Here is a 23441-nt window from a genome sequence, read left to right on the forward strand (position 1 = left end):
TCTAACCACTATGCTGTACACCTAAATAATGTAAAATAGTATTGAATGTCAATTATAATTTAAAAATAAAATGAAATATTATAAATAAATAAATAAAAATAAAATAATTCTCCCCCATCAAAAGAAAAAGAATTAAGACCACCCTCTTTCAAGTTACCAGCTCATCTTTATCCAGATCTTCAGTCACTACATCCTGGTTTCTATGCTGTCACTCCACACTCAGTGTCATCCTTTAATCCCCTTTTCACCAGCACCAACATACTGAAATATCTCTTAAACTTCACCCATGCTAAACTGCCTCGCATTCTCTTCCACCCCCTCAAGTCCTCTCTCCACCTTCCATGGCCTTGCCTTCTCCTGGTTCTTCTGCTCCTGTCAGGTCCTCTTGCTGGGCTCTCAGCCTGAACTGCCTTCCCATCTTCTAAAGAAACACTACTTATCCTTCAGGGTCAACCTAAAATGCCATGTTTTTTTGGGAACCTCCCCTGACTCCACCCAAAAGGAGAAAGCATCAATACCTTGCACATACTCCTTAAAAGCTCTTATCATATCAAATGGAATTTCCATTCATTAATTCATCAAACATTATTGAGTATCTTCTTGGCCTAGGCATTGTTCCAGGCACTTGGGACATCTCGGTAAACAAAGCCATGATCCCTGCCTTAAAGGAGTTACATTCCAGTGGGAATAATTGTGACATATAAAAATATTATATATAGTATATTAGAAGGTTACATACTCTATGAAAAAGAAAATTACACTAGGGAAGGGAATAAAGAAGTCATGTTTTATTCATTTTTATATATCCAGGGATTAGCCCAGTGCCTGGAACATGGTAGATTATCATTTATTCATCTGCTCTTTAAGCAAACATCTATTCTGCCCCTAGGGACTGTACTAGGCTCTATGAATAATAACAACAGCAGCATTTGCTGACTGCTTATTCTGTATCAATGACTTCCATTAAGAGATGAAGAGGCTCAAGGAGGTTAAAATTTTTACTTGTCCAAGGTCAAGATGCTTACAAATGGCTGAGCCATGATTTGAACCCACCCAGTCTGACACCAAAACCTGTGGGGTTTTTTTAAATTTTATTTTTGATTAAAAAATTACAGATGTCCCTTTTTCTCCCCAATGGCCCCTTCCACCCTGTCCCCTTCCCTCCCCAGTCCCTCTCCACACTATTGTCCGTATCCTTGGGTTGTGCATATACGCATATACATTCTTTGGTTACTCTCTCCCCCTCCACCCACCTGCCCTCCTCCATCACCCTGACATTTGTCAGTCTCATCTATGCTTCCATGTCATTGAATCATTTCTATCCATCAGTTTATTAAGTTCTTTAGATTCCACATATAAGTAAGATCATGTGACATTTGTCTTTCTCTGCCTGGCTTATTTCGCTTAACATAATACTCTCCAGGTCCTTCCATACTGTCCCAAATGGTACAGGATCCTTCTTTACAGCTGCATAGTTTTCCATGGTGTAAATGGCCCACAGCTTTTTTGTCCGCTCATCACTGATGGGCACTTGGGCTGTTTCCAGATCTCAGCTATTGTAAACTGTGCTGCTATGAACATCGGGGTGCATATATTCTTTCTGATTAGTGTTTCAGGATTCTCAGGATACATTCCTAGGAGTGGGATCACTGCAAAGCCTGTGTGCTTACCCATCATGCTACACTGCCTGCCTACCTTCTGTCCTCAAGTTGTTTAGAACTAGTAGATACGACAAATATTAATATAGAGTTCTAAGGTGACCAACCATCCCAGCTTTCCTAGGACCATCCTGGTTTTAGCACTGGAAGTCCCACATCCCAGGAAACTCCTCAGTCTCAGGCAAATCGGAACAGTTGGTCAGTCTAAGAATCTTGTCAAACTTCACTTTCTCACTTAGACTTACTCTGATTTTCTAATTTAAATGTAACTGCCCTCCCATGCCACTCCCAATCTTCCTTATCCTGGACTACCTTTTCTTACCATATTTCCTATCTTATATCAATTATATAATTACTTATTTGTTATAGTCAGTGTGCATTGCTGTCTATCGGAGTATAATGCAAGCACACAAAACCGAGCACTTAAGAATGATCGACACGGCATGCTCATTGCCCTTGAAGAAATATGCCCCTTGATATATGGAATCACGATGGAGGGTCAAGGAAACCTCCCTGGAAGAACTGTGGTCAACTCAAAGACTGAGTAGGAGTTTCGCTAGTTCACAGAAAGGAGCTCAAAGGTCTGAGAAAGATATTCCAGACAGAGAAGACTATTTAAAAAACCCAAAGGCAAGGACCGGCATGGTAGTATAAATACACGTGTGTGGGAGGTGGGGCGGGTAGAAGTTTGGAGTTGCTTGGATACAAGGAATGAGGCAGGAATTGGCCAGAGATAAGGCTAAGAAAATAAGCAGAAAGTATATATGGGTTTCCCACTGTCTTTAAGATAAAGTCCCAGTTCTCTTACATACAAGGTCCTTTATTATGTCAACTTCTGAGCTCCAGTTTCTGCTTCATGTATCTCTCATTCCGATCGAGCTAAACAACGTGCTAGTCCCTGTTCATGCTCTACATTGTCATGCCTTTCATGGCTTTGCAGAAAATGATCCCACTACTTGAAATGCCCTTCCCCTCCATCTTCTCAGGTAGGCTCCCTCAAGACACAACTCAAAGTATCCCTTTCCACGAGCACTGAATGCCCCAACCAAAACAATGTCTTTTGTCTCAAAATGCTCAGAACCATTAACCCGTACCTCTAACTCTGTGTGTCCAGGTTGTCTTTCTACAGAATGTTTACTCTCCACCTACCTTTCTGCCCTCCTTCCTAATGCACCACCCCCTCTAAAGATCTTAGCTTCTTTCTGCTCCAGGCAGTTGCTTGCTCCTACCTCAGGGTCTCGGCACTGATGTTCTTTCTGCCCAGGACTCACTCCTTCCACATCTTTACTTGACTGTTTTCTTCACATCATTCAGATCTGCTGCTCAGAGAAGCATCCCAGAGCTCTTCCCTGGTCCCCACCACTCTCTGTCACATTACCTCTGAATTTATTTCTTTATAGGACACACCAGTACCTATTTTATAATTTCTTTTACTTGAATGTAAGCTCAAAGATAGCAAGGACCTTGTCTGTCTTGTTCACTGCTGACTCCCCAGTGGTCATAACACACAACAGGACTCAATAAATATACTTGGAATAAATGGAGACCTCAAGCCCTCTATTAAACTACAAGCTATTTGAGAACATAGAAAGTCCTTTATATGTCTTTGAACCCCTTTTGGTGCATAGCCTTTGTCCTAATAGATAATAGTCATTCTACTATTTATTGAATGAATGAACAGAGTTCCTTGGATGTATTCTGATAATTTAAAAAAACCTACAAACCACTGGCTTTTAACCCCCAGTCCCCATTACAATCATCTGGAGAGCTTTTTAGAAATGTCAATGCCCTAGTCCCACCCTTCATGATTCTGATGTAATTGGTCTGGGAAGGAATGTGGGCACCAGTTGTCTTTTTAAAGCTCCTCGGATGATGCTAATGGACAACCAAGGTTGCTCTAAACCCTGCATGAGAATGCCAAGACCAAATCAAATGTTGAATTCTGAACAAGCTTGGGGACATGGCCATTGATTTCCTTCCTGAATCGCTCTTCATGAAGAATTGTGACCAAGTGCCTTCTTTTGCAAAGGCCTCCTGTCCTAAAAGAGAACACTTTTTAAAAAGCCTACTTTGGTGCCATACACTGAAGGACAGGGCCTTTCAAAGCAAATGCCACTTAGACCCATCTCTTGTTCACAATATCTTTGGAAAAAGCACTGACTAGAGCACCTGGAGGCCCCCACAGGTCACAGCAGGAAAATGCTACTGTATCCTAAAGGCGTTTAGAACCACTCTTGAAACTATTTGGGGCCTCTATGCAAAAGGGTGAATTATATCTCCCCATCCTTGTATTAGTAGGAATGCATAAGTCTATTGTGTTCAGGATCCAACAGACCTGCAATGATTTAGGCAGAGAGGGTATTTGTAAAGCAGAAGAAAGCCTGCCTAATTAGAAAACAAGGAACAGGAAAATAAATAAAGGGGTTGCACAAAGTCAGCTCTGGCTCTAATTTGCCTGGAGACATCCTAACACTTGCTGCACAATAAATCGAATTTTTGCTGTATACATTCAATATTTGTTAATAAGCTGCCAGCTAGCTGGGTGGATTTTTTTTTCTGTTTCCTGCACAAGCAGGAATGGTGTGCTTATTGTCAGGCTGGCTCAGGAAATGAGCCACATAGAGGCAGCTCCCAGTCTGCAGAGGGACAGCTGGCTCAGGAGAAGACTGTCCCCAACTTGCAAACAGGGAGAGGCGGGGAGACAGAGAGCACAGGTGAGAGCCATGGGCTTTACATATTATCTCAGGGAAGAAAATAATGATTTTTAGAGGCAATTTGACAAGGAATTTCTAGCCTGCTAGTCCGAGTTAGTGTTTCTGAATGTGATAAATAACAGGGCTCTTGGACAGCCCGTTTTTTCTTTACTTTGATACCCTTACAGCAGTAATCATGCCTCTTGTCAAGCGTTATAAAGATAAAGACAAATGTTTCCTATTGCTATTCTGTCAATGCAGCTCAACCCAAACCAAAAAAAGGCACCCCTGCTGGGTGCGTGGACCGTACCATTTGTCTTGCCTCCATCACAGATTGAGGCACATCTTGTCCCAACAGGATCTTCAGGTCACAGAAATAGAAACCCCCTGCTGACAGTGTCGGGGCTTGCTTTCCCTGCTCAGAAGCTGGTGCCCCATGCATGTTCCCTCCCCGCCAACTCCGAGACTTCGCTTCCTTTCTGGGACTATCGATTAGACCGTGCAGCACATCCGTGAGGTCAAATAGCAAAGCGATCTCTTTGTCAAATAACATGGGCATTGGAGATTTTTTTTTGAAATCAGAAAGATTCCACAGTCGTCATTTATGGATGGTAGCGATATTCGAAAAACATAAAATGATTTCCAAGGATGTGGTTCAGGAACCCATCTGAAAAAACTTGTTTATGCCAAAACAGATGGAGTTTGGCTTAATTGTTGAACTGAATTGACATATGGAACAAAACACAGCTGATTATTGCTTGAACACTAATGTTAATATGTTTCATCATTCTCTTGTCATTGTAGCTACAGTTGTCTCCAGACTTTAATCAATATGTTTATAAGGGAATTCAAATTTTAGGAGTTGGGGCCCAAAGAGATGCCAGAGATTATCTAGTCATTTTACAAATGAGGAAACTGAGGCCTATGGAGAATGAATAATTTGTACAAACGCAACTACCCTACGACCTGAAAATGAAATGTATTCTGAAAACACAGGACACACATAGGCAGGACATTCGTAAGAGAAAGCCATTATGACACAAGATGAAAATACCTACTGCACATGACAGGAGGTTTGGTGAAATTGGATGAAATAAACAGGACTGCCTACTTTGATAAAATTCTTTTTCCTGTTTAGCATCTCTTAGTTAAAACCCAAGATAGTATATATGTTCTCTTTTTTGAATTTTTGCAATGATTTCTTACTTAGTATCCTCTCCCCAGGTTATTTTCAATATTAAAAAAACCAGAACACTCTGAATGATAGAAGGAAAACACAAATAAGCCATAGATGATGGCGGGGAAAGAAAATGGGACACAAAACAAAGAGACATCGTCCATTTCCAGGAGCAGTGAGTGGAGATTTTCTCTCTTAGTTTTTCTCATAACTGTTGATCCTTCCCTGGCCCTCTTTCCTCTGTAAAGTGGGAAATGAATGGGAATTGATTTGAAAAGCTATTTCAAAAGTTATTACAGGATTGTCAGTAATCCTCTAAACCTAACCTCCATCCCCACTGCCACCCTTATACCCAACACACAAAACCCTTTGAAAAGCTGGTGTTGGGAGTCTGAAGTGGGAAAACAGTAAACCGGTGGCCATCCCCTGCCCCCACCCCAGCTCAAGGTCCGTGACCCCGAAACAAGTGGGAGAAGGCCTCCGAATTCTGTGACAGTAATTGTACAGGTGCATTGAATGGATGCTTTGTTTCATGACTCGTGTGTCATCCCACTGCAGCAAACTTTTAAGAGAGGTCCAAATCCTTTTATTTTCTTAGAGAACAGACTTGACAGAATCCTCTGTTACAGTGCTCTTCACCTTCAATTTCCCCTTTCGCTACTTTCTTCTATCTTTCCCTGATCCTTTGAGAGCTCCTGCTCCCCTCCAAAATGTAATTATCTATGCAACTATGTGCCTGCCCTCAATCAGAGCTCGGTGACTGTTATTGAATACATGCATGAATCTAGCATGTACTGAGCTCCTGTTGTGCTAGCCAGTGTGTGTTTATGTGTTTGTGCCTGCTGAGCACTTGTTAAGTATGAGTTAGAATAAAAATCAAGCTAGTATAACAGAGACCAGAAAATACAGTAGCATACTTAAAATAGAAGTATTTTTTTCCCTCACATAACAGATCAGTGATAGGTGAGTGGTACAGAGTCGGTAAACAGGTCTAGTCTGCAAAGTCGTCCTGGGACCCAAGCTCTGGGTTAGCTCTGCAATCCACACACATATGACTTCCTTCTCTGGCTCTAAGGTGACTCCATTTCCCAGCCTGAGGAGGTGGGGAGGGGAGAATGAGAGGAGGAAAGAGAGAATAGAGAGCAAGCAGCTCTCTTAGCACATGTTATTTTCCATTCACATACCATTGGCCACAACTTGGTCACATAACCAAACCTTAGCTGCAAGAGAAGCTGCAAAATTTAGTCTCAAGCTGGGCAGTCATGTGGCAGGTAAAATGCAAATATGGGGAGGTGGGGTAAGGAGTGGCATCTATTAATAAAACAAAAAAGGGAAAATGGATGTTGGGGGAGTAGTTGTCTACTACAGGGTGTGTTTTGGAGGAAGGAGAAGCAAAAACAAAATACACTTTGGACGTCACAAAATATAAACAACTAATAGAAATATGTGTTATATCAGTAAGATTTTTCTGCCCTAGACTTAGCACTGAAAACATTTATTTGCTCACAATTCTGTGGATCAGCAATTTGGGTTAGGCTCAGCTGGGACGGTTCATCTCTGGTCCACATGTCAGGCTCAGTCATGGGTCAGGTGGCTGACAATGGCCTCATTGGCATGTTCTGTGGTTGGCTGGCTGTTGGCAGTGGCACGGAGGTAACTGGCCATATGATGCTCACCATCCTGAGGTAAGCCTGAGCATGTTCATATGATGGTAGACAAAACTTTACCAAGAGCAGAAAGAGAGGTCCTGTGCATAGTACTTTTCAAGGCTCCACTTGCATCACATGTGCTAATGTCTCATTGGCCAAAGCAAGTCACATGGTCAAGCCCAGACTCAAGGAGTAGAGAAGCAGATACCACCTCTTGATGGGAGTTGCTGCAAAGTCACATCACAAAGGGGCCTGCATAGAGGAAGAACCTCTGACCATTTTTGCAACTATCTACCACAAAAACTAGACTCAAAGTACAAAGAAAGAAGTATCACAGAACATTCTGCAAAACTTTATAGGAGAAGACATGTTCTAAAATTGCTGGCAAAATTTTGTGAAAGGAACAATTAAATATATATTATTTGTAGCACGATCAAAAGTATAAATCTAAGCAGAATGAACCACTTCACCCTCTAATTTAAGAAATAAAATAAACTCTTAAAAACGAGTATCACAGAAGCATTATGAAAACCAACATAAATCACTCTCTGGGTAGTAAGAGTGATGCTCCAAGAAAAAAGTATCTTTTGAGCTGAGCAAATAAAATTATATCAGCCCTAAAGAAACTCAGAGAACATTTCATGTATCCCCACATTTTACCTTATGATTCAATTTTAAAAGCCTTTATTATATGCCTACTACATGCTAAGCCCTGTGACAATAGTGTAAATATAAGGAATATTACAGCATCGTGAGCATGAACATTTTTAATTTCTTTTTTGTTAAATCATTAATAAAGTGAATTTGGTGAGAGTATGACCACTTTTTTCGGGTAGTGAAACTGAGCAAGAGGGGTGCTTTAATAAAACTATCTAAGGCTACAGCGGCAGGACCCAGGATACCATCCAGAGCTGCCTTTGAAGTGTGCCGGGGCATGTTGATGAGAAGCAGGCAGCCAAGGTAAAAGAGGGCTACAGCCGGCATGGCTCAATGGTTGAGTGTCCACCTATGAACCAGGAGGTCATGGTTCGATTCCCAGTTGTGGCTCGATCCCCAGTAGGGCACGTGCAAGAAGCAGCCGATCAATGGCTCTCTCTCATCATTGATGGTTCTCTCTCTCTCCCCCTCTTCCTTCTTCTCTCTGAAATCAATAAAAACATATTTTTAAAAATTAATTTTAAAAAAGAGAGAAGAGGGCTAGATGGGAACATCTCTTACTTTAGGCATTTAAAGATGCAAAAATAGGATCATGAAGAACTAGATGCAAGTTATAAAATTAACTCTATGTGATTAGCATAACATATTAATAATATGCTTCTAGAAGCTTCCCATCTCACTCAGAATAAAATCCAAGTTCTTACTGTGCCCAGCTATTCCTCTAACCCCATCTCCTACCATCTCCTGTCCCTCCTTATTGCTGTTCCTCAAAAACACCAAGGCATCCTGCCTCAGGGCTTTGTGTTCCTGTCCCCTCTGGCTGGACCACTGTTCCTTCCCAGATCTCTGCAAGCCTCCCCTCAAGCCTCAGTTCAAACATGACCTTTCTAAGGAGGCCCTTCCGAAACACACTAAGCGAACCTTCCTTCCACCTTTCATTCTCTGTCCCCTTAACATGTTTTCTTTTTTAAATATATCTTTATTGATTTCAGAGAGAGGAAGGGAGAGGGGGGGAGAGAGAGAGACAGAGACAGAGACAGAGACAGAGACAGAGACAGAGACAGAGACAGAGACAGAGAAACATCAATGATGAGAGAGTCCTCCTTGATCGGCTGCCTCCCTCACGACCCCAACTGGGGATCGAGCCCGCAACCCGGGCATGTGCCCTGATGGGGAATCGAACTGCCATCTCCTGGATCCTAGGTCAGTGCTCAACCACTGAGCCATGCCTGGCCGGCAACATGTTTTCTGTTTTTATTCTCAGTACTTATTATCACCTGGTTTGATATATCTTATTGTCGGTTTCTCCTAGTAGAATATAAACCTTTCAGGACTTGGTGTGTTTTTGTTGACTATTTTATCCTCAGTACCCAGGACAGTGTCTATGATACAGTAAGTGTTTGATGAACATCTGTGGAATGAATTATTCTTCACGACATACACGCATGCGTTACATTAGGTCTGTACATCTGTGCATATACGTGTAGGTGTACATATACAAATACATGCATGTACATGGATGAAAAATAATTGCCACAAGGTGATCCTGGGCTTCATTAACAATCTCTGCTCACCAGGGCCTCACTGGCATCTAGAATTGTTACCTTTATGTTTCCACCTGGTTCTGATTCTCACCTTTTGTGATTCTGTTGCATCAGTGCTCACTGATTGGTTTCTGATTTGTATTTCACACAGCTTCCTGAACTTCACCTTCTTTTGTCAGACTTGGAATAACTAATTAAAGAGAATCCTCATGACCTTCAATTGCTTCAAATGCACCCTTTCAAGTCAAGGGAATGCCTGTCTTGCCATCTCCAATAGCTGCTTCTGTTGATCTAGATGGTCCCTTTCCTATTTGCTATTACACCCACCCAGGCAGTGATAGACAATGCTCTCCATGCCGCAGATGCTGCATTACACAATTCCTGCTATATAATATCTATTGCAAATTATAATGAAGCAGTTTAAATGCACCTCTCGGCAGTGGTTTCCTGTAAAAAAAGAAAGCCTTTCAGGTTAATCATTGCTTAGGAGCCTCTCCCACATTGAACAAAAGCTGTTTGTTGTGTGATTGTTTTCTGCTTCTAAAATATCCCCCACCTTAAAAAAAACAAACAAAAAAATGGGACTAAAAGCTGTTGGCTTCATAGGTCTCTGAAGGCTTGCCATTTAACCCCTTCATGCTTAGATCCATGTGGATCACTGAGCAGAGGTGGATGGTCACAGAGGACCTGGGAAGGTTGGCAGAGGGAACACAGGGAGGAAAAGGGGCAATGAGCAGGTGGGAGAACTTATCCCTTCTCTTCACCCCAGCAGCTTCTCCACTTTAGAGCCTTAAAATTTCTCACCTAGACTATCCCAACAGCCCCTAACCGTCCTCCAGGACACTAGTTTCTCTCCTCTAATTTCTTCTTGACTCAGTCGCCTGAGTCTTTATCCTAACTCACAAACGCGATCATACCGCTTCAACAACCTTCGGCGCTCCCCACTGTGGTAGAGTCAGCGCTGCTCCCCTTAGCAAAGCACTAACCTTCTCGCTGACCGGATGCCAGGCTACTTTCTCAACCTCATCTCCCAGTACACACCCTTATTCGGCATCAACTCTCCAGCAAAAAAACAACACAAGAGCTACACATCGGGCATTTTCTGTGTTCCCTCACTCGGCTCCTTTTGTTTTTTCCACCAAGAATCCCTTCCCTTGATACCCAGCTCACTCCTCCATGTCCTGACCACAGTCGGCCTCATGCATGAGGCCTTTCCAATCCTTTTGGTTGGAATTAAATCTCCTTCCCCAGTGCTCCATCAGGCTCTACCACTTCTCCTCTATTGGATACATATCATATTCTTCTTTGTTATTAGTATATGTCCTAATCTCTTCCACTAAATTACCAGCTCTTTAAAAATGTACTCATCTCTGTATCCCTTATGGGCTTTTATTATGTGCTAGGCATGAGTTTAAATGCTGCAGGTGTGCTAGTTGTTTTAATCTTCATGACAATTTTACAAAGTATATACTTTTATGTCCATTTTATAAATAAAATGGTACAGGCAAGTTAGGTAATTTGTCTACCCTCACATAGCTAGTAAGTGTTGCAGCTGGTCAAACTGACCCCAGAGTCCACATATACATAAACACTAGACTATGAAAACATTTAAATTTATCAGAAGGAAGCATTTAAATAGTTCCAAAGACAGGTAGAAAATGCTATAAAAGCAGGTGGTAGAAATATCAGGGAGTAACTCGAGCTTAAAAAGCCCAGGGAAGTTAAGCTGCTTCCCCAAATTCACACAGTGAGGTACCAGCAGAGACCAAGTAAAATCTGGGTCTCCAGAGGGTGGCCTCACGCTCCTTAAACTAGATCATGGCTGCCATGTGGTTCCTATGGAGTGATTGGGCGATGGAGGAGGAGATGAGAAGTATAATTTAGTCTCATGTAATTGTAAAAACTAATGAGGAACTCAGGCAAGGATGGATCTCAAGATACCGCAAGCAAACTCCCCAATAAACACATCTCTGCAGATGAATTTTCTTAAACTCTAAAATGCAAAAACTGAAGTCCATGGATCTAAGTAAAACATAGGCAAAATGCAAATGGACAGACCTGAAAAACAATAGCAGACTCTCTTTTTGGTATTTACCGTATGCTGGGAGCTGTGTTAGCACTTAATCTAATTTAATCCTTACAACCAACCCATCGGTATTATTGTTAGTTTCACACTACAGACAAGGGAACAGTCTCAGGGAGGTCAGGTGGCTTTCCTGTGGTCACGGAGCAGGTAAGAAATAGCACTGGGAGGCAGATTCCAAAAAACTAAATTTTCCAGATAATAGAAGCTTATTCCTTGAAGCCCTAAAACCATTTTGGATTTCAGCACTGTCACATGTGGTGCACAGCCTCCTGCCTTCCAAGAGAAAGGACAGAAATATATTTTAATATTTTACTTGGTTCCCAAAGTCATCATTAGGTGTGTCTCTGTGCACCAGCTCCCTTCAAAATGGTTGTGAAGAGGCAATTATACAGCAGTGCCTTATTGAGGCAGGTATGCCTGATGTCTGACAAGAAATGGTCTCTTAAATACTGTTTTCTTAGTACCTTTGCCCGCTGTTATGGTTTTCCCATCCTTTCTCTCATCAAAACACAGAAGTTACTATTTCTTGCAGTTACATGCCTTCATTATCCCCACCTCTTTCTGCCATGGGCAAGAAAACCATGTAAGGAACATTGTCAGAATTTGGTAAAATTTCAGAGCTGTTAAAATCTGAGCATGGAGCTGAGATACTACACCACAGGTAGTTTCTGAGCAGAAGTGAAGCCATGCGTTTTCCACTTAGCACTAGTCAAACCCTTTTTTTTTAGCTGTATCCTTGATCATTTAAATGCTAAACAAATGTTGGGGTGTGGTGGGGTGGAGGTAACCATATAACATTCCCTTGTAATGATAGATTTATCAGGATGAATGAAATAGCAACAGTTTTAAAGAAAAAATAATAGAATATTCTAATAATATTCAACTGGAAAAATTCAAATGTTGCTTTTAATCTTTATTAAATATTAGAGAGGTAATATGGTGTGATGTAAGAACCTGGACTTAACACCTAGAAATACCTAAATCATAATCTTTCCACTGCTTTCTGACAATTGACTTTGGACAAGTTACTTAATTTCCTCTGAGCTTCCATTTTTTATTTTATATCTTAACTTGTGGATAATGATAAAACCTATCTCATAAAGTATGTAAAGTACCTGACACATAACAGTTAGTTTTAAAATCCCATATAATAGAGTTGAGATCATATTTTTTATTACTTGAACTTAAAATACGCTCAGTCTCAAGTTACACTTCATGGTCTAGAATTTATAACTCATAATTATAGGGCACAAAGTTAAAGAATTCACATTGTCATCTTAGGAACTCTGAAGCTAGCAGAGTTTTATCTTCAGTGCATTAGTATGGCTTGAATTTGCCAACCATCATTTGAGCCAAATGACCTAACTTTAGTAGTTTCTTGCTAAAGATCTGTTGGATGGATGGGTAGATGGATGGATGAAAAGAAATACCAACACTTGGACACAAAGATAATATTTAAAGATGATGCGTTATAGATGAATGATATATACATATCTTCATTCAACTGCTAAGACAATTAATCTAACTAGATTAGAAACATCATTTAATACCAGAAGATCAATTTGACAATACCTTCCTGGACTTGAGCTTGAAGTACGATGGCACCTCAGAAACATGGAGCTGGAAGAAAGAGGAGAGAAACCAGGTGGGGTAAGAATGGAGGTGGGAGTAGCACAGAATCTGGTCCAGCTATGAGATGGCCCAGGGACAGGAGGCTGGATGGTCTGCTTAAAATCCAAGGGGCACAGCAAACTAGGCACAATTCAGGACACTATTACTCCTGGGGGAGCTGGGCTGACAAGTAGAGTGCACGGGAATGACAACTTCAGACGGAGGAGAGCAAGAACTCTCAAGAAACGAGAAGACAGGAATGGTAGTCCTGGGAGATCTAACCATCCCCTGTAGAGTTGGGGCCTGCAGCCTGTCATACCAGGATGATGCCCCAGCCCTTAGGGACAGAGACGGGAAAGAGCCAAACAGGCTGATGTTTGGGGCCAGGCGACCAGAAGAAATGGGCAGGGAGATATGGCCGACAAAGGAGAGGGGCTAAGGCCGAATCCTAGGGGAAGGAAGGCACCAGACCAGATAAAAGAGAGAGAGTTGCAAACACTGTAACTCTGGCCACGTGAAAACAAAACAGTGCCCATCCCAGGACTAAGTGTCAAGGAAAAGGTTCAAGGGAGCAACACGGCCCAGCACCCATGGCTGGGCTCTGGGTCCTGGACCCCAGGCCCAGGGGTGGGGCTCACTCTCCAGTTCTCCTAACTTGTGGAAGACGAGGCTATGTCTCTGCCTCGCTTGGGACTAGCTTTAGAATCAGGACACAGCTGATGCTGGGTGGGGAGCAATAGCCCTAGTTATGAAAAATTGGGAAGGCAGAAGTCAGAGAAACAATACTAATAACATGTTTCTGGTGTGGAAAATATTTTGAAAGGCTCTTTGAGGGCGGGAACCAAGTATTCTCGATCTATTCCCACCTTGTAACACAGCCTTGGATAGAGAAGTGAGCATTATAGTTCATCCTTAGCAAAAGTTAAAGGAAGTCTATACTCATGGGTACAAATAAGCACTCCAGTCACTGTTTAATAGTTACAGGCACCATTTACCTTTTCTCTCCTGTGTGACTATAAACAAGGATATCCTGCCATATCTTCCTTGCTTCTCAAAAATATTTTCATAGCTTTCAGCCTTATCTCCATCTGGGCCCAGACTGCTTTTCAGAGGAAAGTGTTCATTACTTCCATAGCATTTACCTGTTCATCTTAAACCTTCTTACCGAAGGTGTTTTCACCCATGTAGACGAGAGCCCTGAGCTTCTGCATAATTTTGTCTTCACAGTAGTGCTAAACTTAATTAAATCAACTTTTGTTTGGCAATTACCATGGAGACTAGGTGAAAGGGTACCAAGGAATAGCACGTATTTGGAGCACATACGATCATGACAAGGTCCCTGTCCTCAAGAAGCTCTCAAACTAGTCAGATAAGCACATACAAATAATGAAATATGCTAAAGCTGAATGGAACAAATACTATAATAAAGGTGGATGCAAAGAACATGGAAACAGAAGCAATTAATTCCTATTCAAAATGTGTATGTTACTAATCTCAATTTCATCTCCCTTATGCATTTCCTGGACCCTCCAACAAATTGCATTTACTCTCTTCTCTGAAACTTTATAGTATTTATTCCAACATTGGGAATAACTGTCTTAGACTTTTTACTATCTTAGTTACATGTCGCTCACCCACCAAGTAGACTGAAAGCTGGTAGAGGACGTTTTTGTCTCTGGCACAGGTTCTTGGATATGGGGACATTTAATCTCCATTTCTTGAATTGAACAAAAACACATAAATGCACACACATATGCACATGCATACATATACGAAATGAATGCCTATGGTTTGAGGAAGTAATAATTATTCTTAAAACTTTGATTCTAAAATATCCCCTCCCCGAAGTATGCATGATTAAAATGATGAATTAGACATGGTTCATCTCCCACTAGTTTCAAAACAGCTGCTTCAGCTATTTTTATAAAGTTACAAAATCATAATTCAATCTCCTAATGTAGCAGTACAAATAATTTAGGGGGAAATCTAAACAAATCACTACTTTAAGACATACAATGTACAATATCCGTAAAATGGAATTTTCGCTATATTAGGCATTAAAAATATTCAATAACGTTATGATCAAATAACAAAAACCCACTGTTTGCAGAAGATAATAACTATAGTCACTGAGTTATTGGTTTGGACCAACATAAAAATTCATTAAAAGGAAAGGCAATAGTGTAAATTATTTATATTAACTAAAAAGAATTAAAATCTTGAAATCAAGGTCAAATGCAGAATGTGGAACACTGAAACTAATAAACGCATAATCCACCAAAGTATTTTTCTCCTCCGATGATTTTTGAGATAAACATTCCATTATAAGAAGACCTTATCTGACCCTTACCAAGGTAAACCTCTTTCCCAGGTCACACTTCTCACTGGATTCGGTTTCCATATTCAGAGTTCTTGGATCTCCAGTATTTCCTCAAAGAGTTTGATAAATAAGAATGGTTAGATAAATGTCTTTCCTCTTAATATGACTGCTGTAGAGCCAGAGGCCCGAATAAACACATGTTGGAAGAAGAAAGGAAAGGAGGGAGAGAGACAGGGAGGGAGGCAGAGAGGGCAAGTCTGGAAATTTTCCTGATGGCATACAGCAAATGGAGAAACACTTATTCAGGGGAAATCTAATATATCTTGATAAGAACAGCAAGAATTGGTGGCATGTGAGCCACAATCTGTTCATGCACTCTACACCCCACCTCAGTGCCACAGAAGCTCAACTCTGATTTACTACAGCTAAGAAGATGGGGCAAGATGTGACCAATAGATCTCTGTTTTATACCAATTCTAAGTGATGAGCTTTGTCTTCCTGGAATACTGAGAAGCCCATCAAGAAAAGATATTTTATGCCTTGGTTTCCCCATCTGCAAAATGGGAATAATTATAATTAACCTACCTGCCAAACAATATTTTTATAAGAATAAGATGAGTTAAAATGTGAAATATGTAGGAAAAAAAGAGATATTACACTAACACTCTCCTTTCACCTATCTACATACTTCAGTGAGAAACTGAATTTAAAACAATTAAGAAGTTCACACGCCCTTCCCACCCTCCACTCACACCTCCCCTAACCCAAGCCAAAAAAATTCTCACCCATTCTTGAATTGAATGAGGACTTTGCATTCTTTAGGAGAGTATTGCTGTGTGAGAGCAAGAGTAATAATTCATACACACTCAACCGTTAGCATTTCTAAATTCTTCAAAGTTAGGACTGGGGAATTTATTACAGCTTTAGGCAATGCTGAAGGTGCCCCTACAGCAATAATTGATGCTCTGAAAGCATACTCAGAGAAAAAAAATCATCTAGATTCTTTCAAGCTCTTTCCCTTCAAATGTATGAAATATTGATAGGAAAAATATAAATAGGTATTAGTGCTGTTTTAGTAAAGATTTGGTCCGGTGGAGACAGAGCATAATTTATTTCTAGCCTGGAGGATTAACACTGGAGTTGCCACTGATTCTGCATTAATAGCCAGAAATGCGTTTCATCCATCTCTGTGCTCCAGGTTTCCCAGGCAGGAAATAAGCCCTGAGCTTCCAAGGCATGTCTCTGGAAGACAATGCTTACAGACCTCAACTGCTGCAGAATTTCCCTGCCTACAAAATCATGAGCCAGAGACACCAGACATCTTGTTTCTATTATTTTCCCATGCCTACCTATGTCAGTCAGGGGTTGCATTCAGTTGTGAGTCTTAGCAAATCTAATTCTCAGGGTTTATACAGGAAATCTGAGAGGTAATTGCTAGTGTTGACTCAAGAGAGGGTATACAACAGAGGCAGATGGTGCTGTCTATGGTATCAAGAGAGCAAAGGCCTTCTCAGAAATCTCAAGCAAGACCTGCTCTCCAATATCTTCCTGCTTGTGTTTCCCTGTCCAGAACAGTGTTTCATGACCACTCATAGCTTCAAGGCGGTTTAAAAATGTGAGAGTTTAGCTTTGCAACTTCTAAAGAAGGAGGTAAGGGAAAAGAGTTTGAAATGAGTGCTGGGAGGGTTTACATAGTATCTGGCTTATAAGCTCTAAATTAACATTTTCCAGGTGAATGAGAGCATCAGAACAGATTCTTTCCTCACTGATAACTGCAAGAGAAAGAATTTGCAACTTCTCGAAGTACCTTTGTCAGACCCAAATTAAAGTTTCCAAGGGGGGAGGTCAGTAATATAGATAATATCCTGACAGAAAACTTGGGTGGATAGATGGAAGGATGGATGGATGGATGGATGGATGGATGGATGGATGGATGGATGGATGGATGGATAATGGATGGATAATGGATGGATAATGGATGGATAATGGATGGATAATGGATAGGTAGATAGATGATAGATGATGATGATAGATAGATAGATAGATGATAGCTAGCTAGCTAGATGATAGATGATAGATAGATAGATAGATAGATAGATAGATAGATAGATAGATGATAGATAGATGATAGATAGATAGATAGATAGATAGATAGATAGATAGATAGATAGATAGATGATAGATAGATAGATAGATAGATAGATAGATAGATAGATAGATAGATAGATAGATATAGATAGATGATGATAGATAGATAGATAGATAGATGATAGATGATAGATAGATAGATAGATAGATAGATAGATAGATAGATAGATAGATAGATAATAGATAGATAATGTGTACATATGTAATAAAGAACAGATATATTCTTTATTCAATGGAATAAAACCTTTTTCCAAACCCAGCTCAGGCTTTCTGGATCACCTATCCTCTCCTCAACCTCCTCACTTCCCCAAACACACACCTATACGCCAAATACACACCACATTGAAAGTATAAAGGAAACAAAAGGGGAGATGTTAAAGAAAGCCAGCAAGCACACCCAAAACCTGTAAATATTTGGGGAAGGGGTACAAAATAGACATGAGGGAGAGGATTATGAGTTGTATCTATTTATATCTCTGCTCCAGAATGTGGACAATACTTTGCATTGACAGAAAGAAGAGAAACAAACACCCTGTCCCAGCAGCAAGCCTGTGAGACCTTGGTTCCCTCCCTATGGCTTCTACCTCCTGCTCCCCTTCGCTTTCTTTCTGGCTCCCATCACCTACTCCCACTGAAGGGGAAGGAGCAAGTGGGAGATCAGGCAGGGGAGGGAGGCAGAGATACGGGGCAGAGAGACTGTGCTTACGAGCAGAGTCCTGTTCCCTCCACCTCCTTAGCATCTCTCAGGTCACCCCATTCCACGCCCCTGCTCGACCTGGGCTCCGGTCTGAGCCTTCTCCGGCCGCAGTCACTGTAGGCATTTCCTATAAACTAGTCTCCCTGCTCCAGTGCTTGACCCACACTGTCCCCAAGGTCATTTTTCCCTTATTTTTTTTTTCATTTTTCCCTTATTCTTCAAAGAGTATATATATATGTGTGTGTGTGTGTGTGTATTTATGCAAGTGTGTATATTCATATATATGCACATATACATACATATACACATATATAAGCACAAATGCACATTTATGCATACATATATATATGTCTATAATATTATATATATATGGTTTTTAAAATGCAAAGTAGTAATCAAAGGTTTAAAATGACAAACAAGCATCTTCCCTCCTTCCACACACCTCCCACTCCCAGGCCCACTTCCTAGAAGCAACCACTCCAGACCGTTAGCTGCTTCTTTAGGGAGTTGTCGCCATATTGCTAAGTAACATCCTTCCAGTGCTCTTTCTTGATGTATCAATTCAACGCGGCCTATTTTTATTGTGATCTTCCTAAAACACAAATCTGATCGTGGCTCTCTGTCACCACATGCGGCTGTGCAAGTTAATTCCTGCTGGTCACCCGGAGGCACCGTCACTTTGGTATTTCCTGGAGATGGGCGACATGGCAGCCCTGTCTTCCCCCTAGATTGCAAGGCCTCTGAGGGCTGCTGGGGGCCTGGGCCAGGCCTGCCCACTCTGTCTCTCCTGGACCACAAGCTAGTTTCAGGGTGACTGCATGAGATGGTTCATTTCTATTCCAACCTGACTGCGCCACCGATTCCCAGATATTTGATTAAACATTATTTTTAGGTGTGTCTGTGAGTGTGTTTCCAGAAGAGATCAGCATTTGAATTGGCGGTAGCCTGGGAAAAGCAGATGGCCCTCGCCAATATGAGTAGGCAGCGTCCAATCTGCTGAGGGCCTGAGAAAAACAGGAAGGCAGAGGAGGTTGGTCTCTCTCTCTCTCCCTCTTTCTATCTCTCCCTCTCACCCTCCATCTCTCTCTCTCTTTCTCTATTCCTATATGAGTTGGTCCACTGATCATTGACCTTCTCCTGCTCCCGGTGCTCCTGGCTCTCAGGTGTTCAGAATTAGACCAGAATCTACGCCATCAAGCCATCAGCGCTCCAGCTCTCAGGCCTTCAGGATACACACCAGCTTTCCTGGACCTCCAGCTTGCAAAGAGAAAATTGGGGGCCTCCATAATGGGTGACCCAATCCTTATAACAAACCATAGATAGATAGATATGGATATAGATGTAGATGTAGATATATAGAGATATAAATAGATGATAGAGCGATGATGATAGAGATAGAGATAGAGATAGAGATAGAGATAGAGATAGAGATAGAGATAGAGATAGAGATAGAGATAGAGATAGAGATAGAGATAGAGATAGAGATAGAGATAGAGATAGAGATAGAGATAGAGATAGATAGAGAGAGAGAGAGAGAGAGATAGAGATAGAGATAGAGATAGAGATAGAGATAGAGATAGAGATAGAGATAGAGATAGAGAGAGAGATAGAGAGAGAGATAGAGATAGAGAGAGAGAGAGAGAGAGAGAGAGAGAGAGAGAGAGAGAGATCTTACTGCTTCAATTTCTCTGGAGAACCCTAATATAACTGCACATGTCTTTTGCCTGAGATGAGCAGCAAACTTGGCCCTGGTACAGTGATAAGATTAGGCCAGAATTGGGGTCTTAGATCTGGGTGACATGCAGGTTGTTTAAGAGGTTAGAGAAGGCACCTCTCAGGGCCTTCCAATACCCGGTGGTCTCCATTCTCCATAGGAGGTAATCATCACCGCCACATCATTAAATCTCTCATGAGGGAGTTGGGGGGACACTAAAAACTCTGCTCACCCAACAGCCTCCAAGCAGGAAGCCATCTCATGTACTGTCTTGGAAACCCTGCCTTTTGTACTTTGCTCAAGAAGATGTAACTTGTAGAAGGTTTGTGTCAGAGCAAGGGCCAGTTTCAGGATAGGGGCCAGGGGCCATGCATGTCCTGTCTTTTTGACTGAAGATCTGTCTCTGAGCCTAGGGCCTAGTAGATCTAAAAAGAATGGACACTGCTTCTATGTGAAATCATAAAAGTTTGTTTTCTCCTTCTGTCTCTTTCGCAGGGACCTTGCCCACTCCCAAGGAAGCTGTGTCCCACTTTTATGAGGCCTGACAAGAAGCTGAGGGTACAGACAGCTAGCTCTCTCTCTCTCTCTCTCTCTCTCTCTCTCTCTCTCTCTCTCTCTCCCTTTCTTCTTTAAAATGTATGTTTGTTTTTGTGAACTGGACCTCATCTGAGGCCTAAAATATGGGAAACTGATCCAAGCAAATAAGAAAATCTTCTAGAAATTAAGGTCTTCTAGATATTACACAGAGCAATATCTAGTCTTTATAAAATAAAACATATACTACTTTTGCCAGTAAATTAAGTCTCGGTGAGTCAGAATTTGGAAGCAGCTATTCAACACTTTCCTCTGTTAGATAAAACTCGTCTTCCTTGCAATATTTCCTCATTGCTGTAAGAACTTTCATCAAAAGCATAAAGTCAGCAAGGTCTCAGAATAGAAAGATAAATAATGTTAGTTACATCATAAAGGCAGCAGTGAAAAGGGACATCTTCAAGCATAGATCCATGTGGCTGGATTTGAAACAATACGTGTGTATATAATCTGTCTAAACGTAGCTCTCCTTTTGTTTTCTGAAATTTTATCAGTGGAGATTCAATCCCTTGCCATACATATTTCCTACCCCCTCCATTTAACATATAGCTATTTCTAAAAGAACTAACATAGTAAATGTCTAAGAAAGGATGAGTATACTGAAAGTGAGATTGAAATAGGAGGTCAAACACAACAAAGACTCATCCCCAAAGGTTTACTCTAGGGTATATTTTAATTAGGTTCCATTTTTTTTGCAAATGAAATGTAATTAAAATAGAAATCGAGTAAAGTCTTCCATCAAGTATTTTTGAAATGAAAAAAAAAAAGAGCATTTAAAATGATATTTGATTAGCATTTTCATTACCAAGTTTTCTTTATCCTGGTCTATAAATGTCAGCATATAAACTGAGCCTCTTTGGTTTTGCTTTCCCATGTTGTAAGCCCAGAAAATCTGGCCATTAGAAATTTATTTTTAAATGGATTAACTGCTCTCCCAGGAGCGATCTTTAAACTTTTCCATCTATATTTTGATAAAACTTCACATGAAGTCAATAACAAATTAGAACATAAATATTTAAGCAGCTCAAAGATAAAATGAGAGCTTCTCTCTTGCTCTCTTTTTTATGTTGCTGGTAATTTGCCAAACAGAGAGGAATTAAGGGTCTTGGGGATATGTCAAAAGTCTCTGCTTGTGCAAACAAGAAAAACCAAGCGAAAGGTCACCACTCTGAGAGAGGCTGGTGTCACCTTGGAGCCGATCTCACTCACTTCAGGAATTTCTAATACTCTCAAACAGCTTCTCTCCATCTTCCTCCCAGAAGCATTCTACGCAGGAGCAAGTATACAAATAATTTTCCATGGGGTTTTTGCCCTTAATGAAGGAAATTTTTTAATGCCAGAGGAAGTGCATTAATAACTTTGCCATGGGGCTTTTGTCCCTCATGAAGTCTTGCTATAAGAACTCTGCTATTTTTTTTTTTTTAACGTTCAGGAAATTCTATTTATTTACAAGGACACATAAAGAAGAAAAGATTCTTTGCTTCAAAAACAAATCAGATGAAATAAGGAGCAGACAGTGTGTCCCCCATCAAAAGAAACAAAAATCTGTGAAGTGAATATATGCTAATAAATGCAAAGACTGTTTCAGAAAGTGATGAACTTAAACAGATAAGCCCCCAAATAGGCCACCCGTTTGCAAAAAGTCACTCCGAAGAGACTGTTTGCTGGGATCACCTTTGCGGAGAGACTGTCTATCAAGCAATGGCTCTGATCTGTTCTGTGTGCAGAGATAAGATCTTGCAGAGAGGACATTTCTCAGGCTTTCACCGTAATTGTAGAAATTTGATTGCAAATCAGAATGTTTGTTCTACCTAATGAACAAAAGCACTGGATTAGTAATAGCTGGTATTAAAAGTTACTTTGTTTACAGCATGGTTTAGACTCTAATGTTCTCTGAGTACTCAAAGAACACTCTCAAATGTCATATTTGTAGCACACGCCAGTTCCACTTTGAGCGAGCTGGGAACTAACAGATTAAGTCTCCTCCTGCCCTTGACTAACGGGCTCTGCTCTGACTAATGGGCAAGGGTGGGAAATGGCCTGGACACAGCGGTGTGTTCTGATTCACATCCATTTTACTAAGGACGGGGGAAGGCATTCAGTGTCATGGCGTGTCATTAAAGATGCATTTTCAGAGGTAACTTCACGATGTTTTCATCCAGCTGAAGGATGTTAACACAGGGATACTGAATGGGGCTGCCCGGCCAACCTCTCCAACCCATCTCCAAGGGAAAGCAGGATGGCAAGAATGCATGCAGTCATTCATTCATTCAACAAATATTGATTAAGCAATTGCCAGGCACTGAGCTCATTGTTGCAGATACGACAGGCATCAAGAGAAACACATTTCCTGCCCACCTCCCCCTCACACACGCTTGAGCTTACGTTGTCCAGCTGTATGAAACTCGAACAGAAATGAATATAAGGCCACAGGTTTTACATCCAACCCTCAATTATATGCAAAGTAGGGAGTCAGGATCTGCTGCACAGAAGCCAGAATGTAAGCATTGGGGGGGGGGTAATTAGGAACCCCCTCTGTTACCAGAGGTAATGAAATAGGCCCTGAAAGGTTAAAAATCTCCCACGGCGAATTTAACAGTAAAATCAGAACTAGAATTCGGACTTTCTACTCTCCATCTGTGGTTTCTACACCACTCCCACGGGGCCTCCTCCCCCCACCCCCACCATCCATGCTTGCTTCAGGGAAACAGAAGGTCTAGTCTTTTTAACGATGGTCACATAGAACACATCACGACATAGTTAATGATAAAAGCAAGGCTTCAATACATGCGTACTTTAAATAATGCATTAGGCTTATCGCTGATGATATCTTTAATTATGCCAAGACAAAATTGGAGACGGTCTAATGGGAAATACAGATTACTTGTTAAAATTA

The sequence above is a fragment of the Miniopterus natalensis genome, chromosome 2 (assembly GCF_054644295.1).
Source record: "Miniopterus natalensis isolate mMinNat1 chromosome 2, mMinNat1.hap1, whole genome shotgun sequence".
NCBI lineage: Eukaryota > Metazoa > Chordata > Mammalia > Chiroptera > Miniopteridae > Miniopterus > Miniopterus natalensis.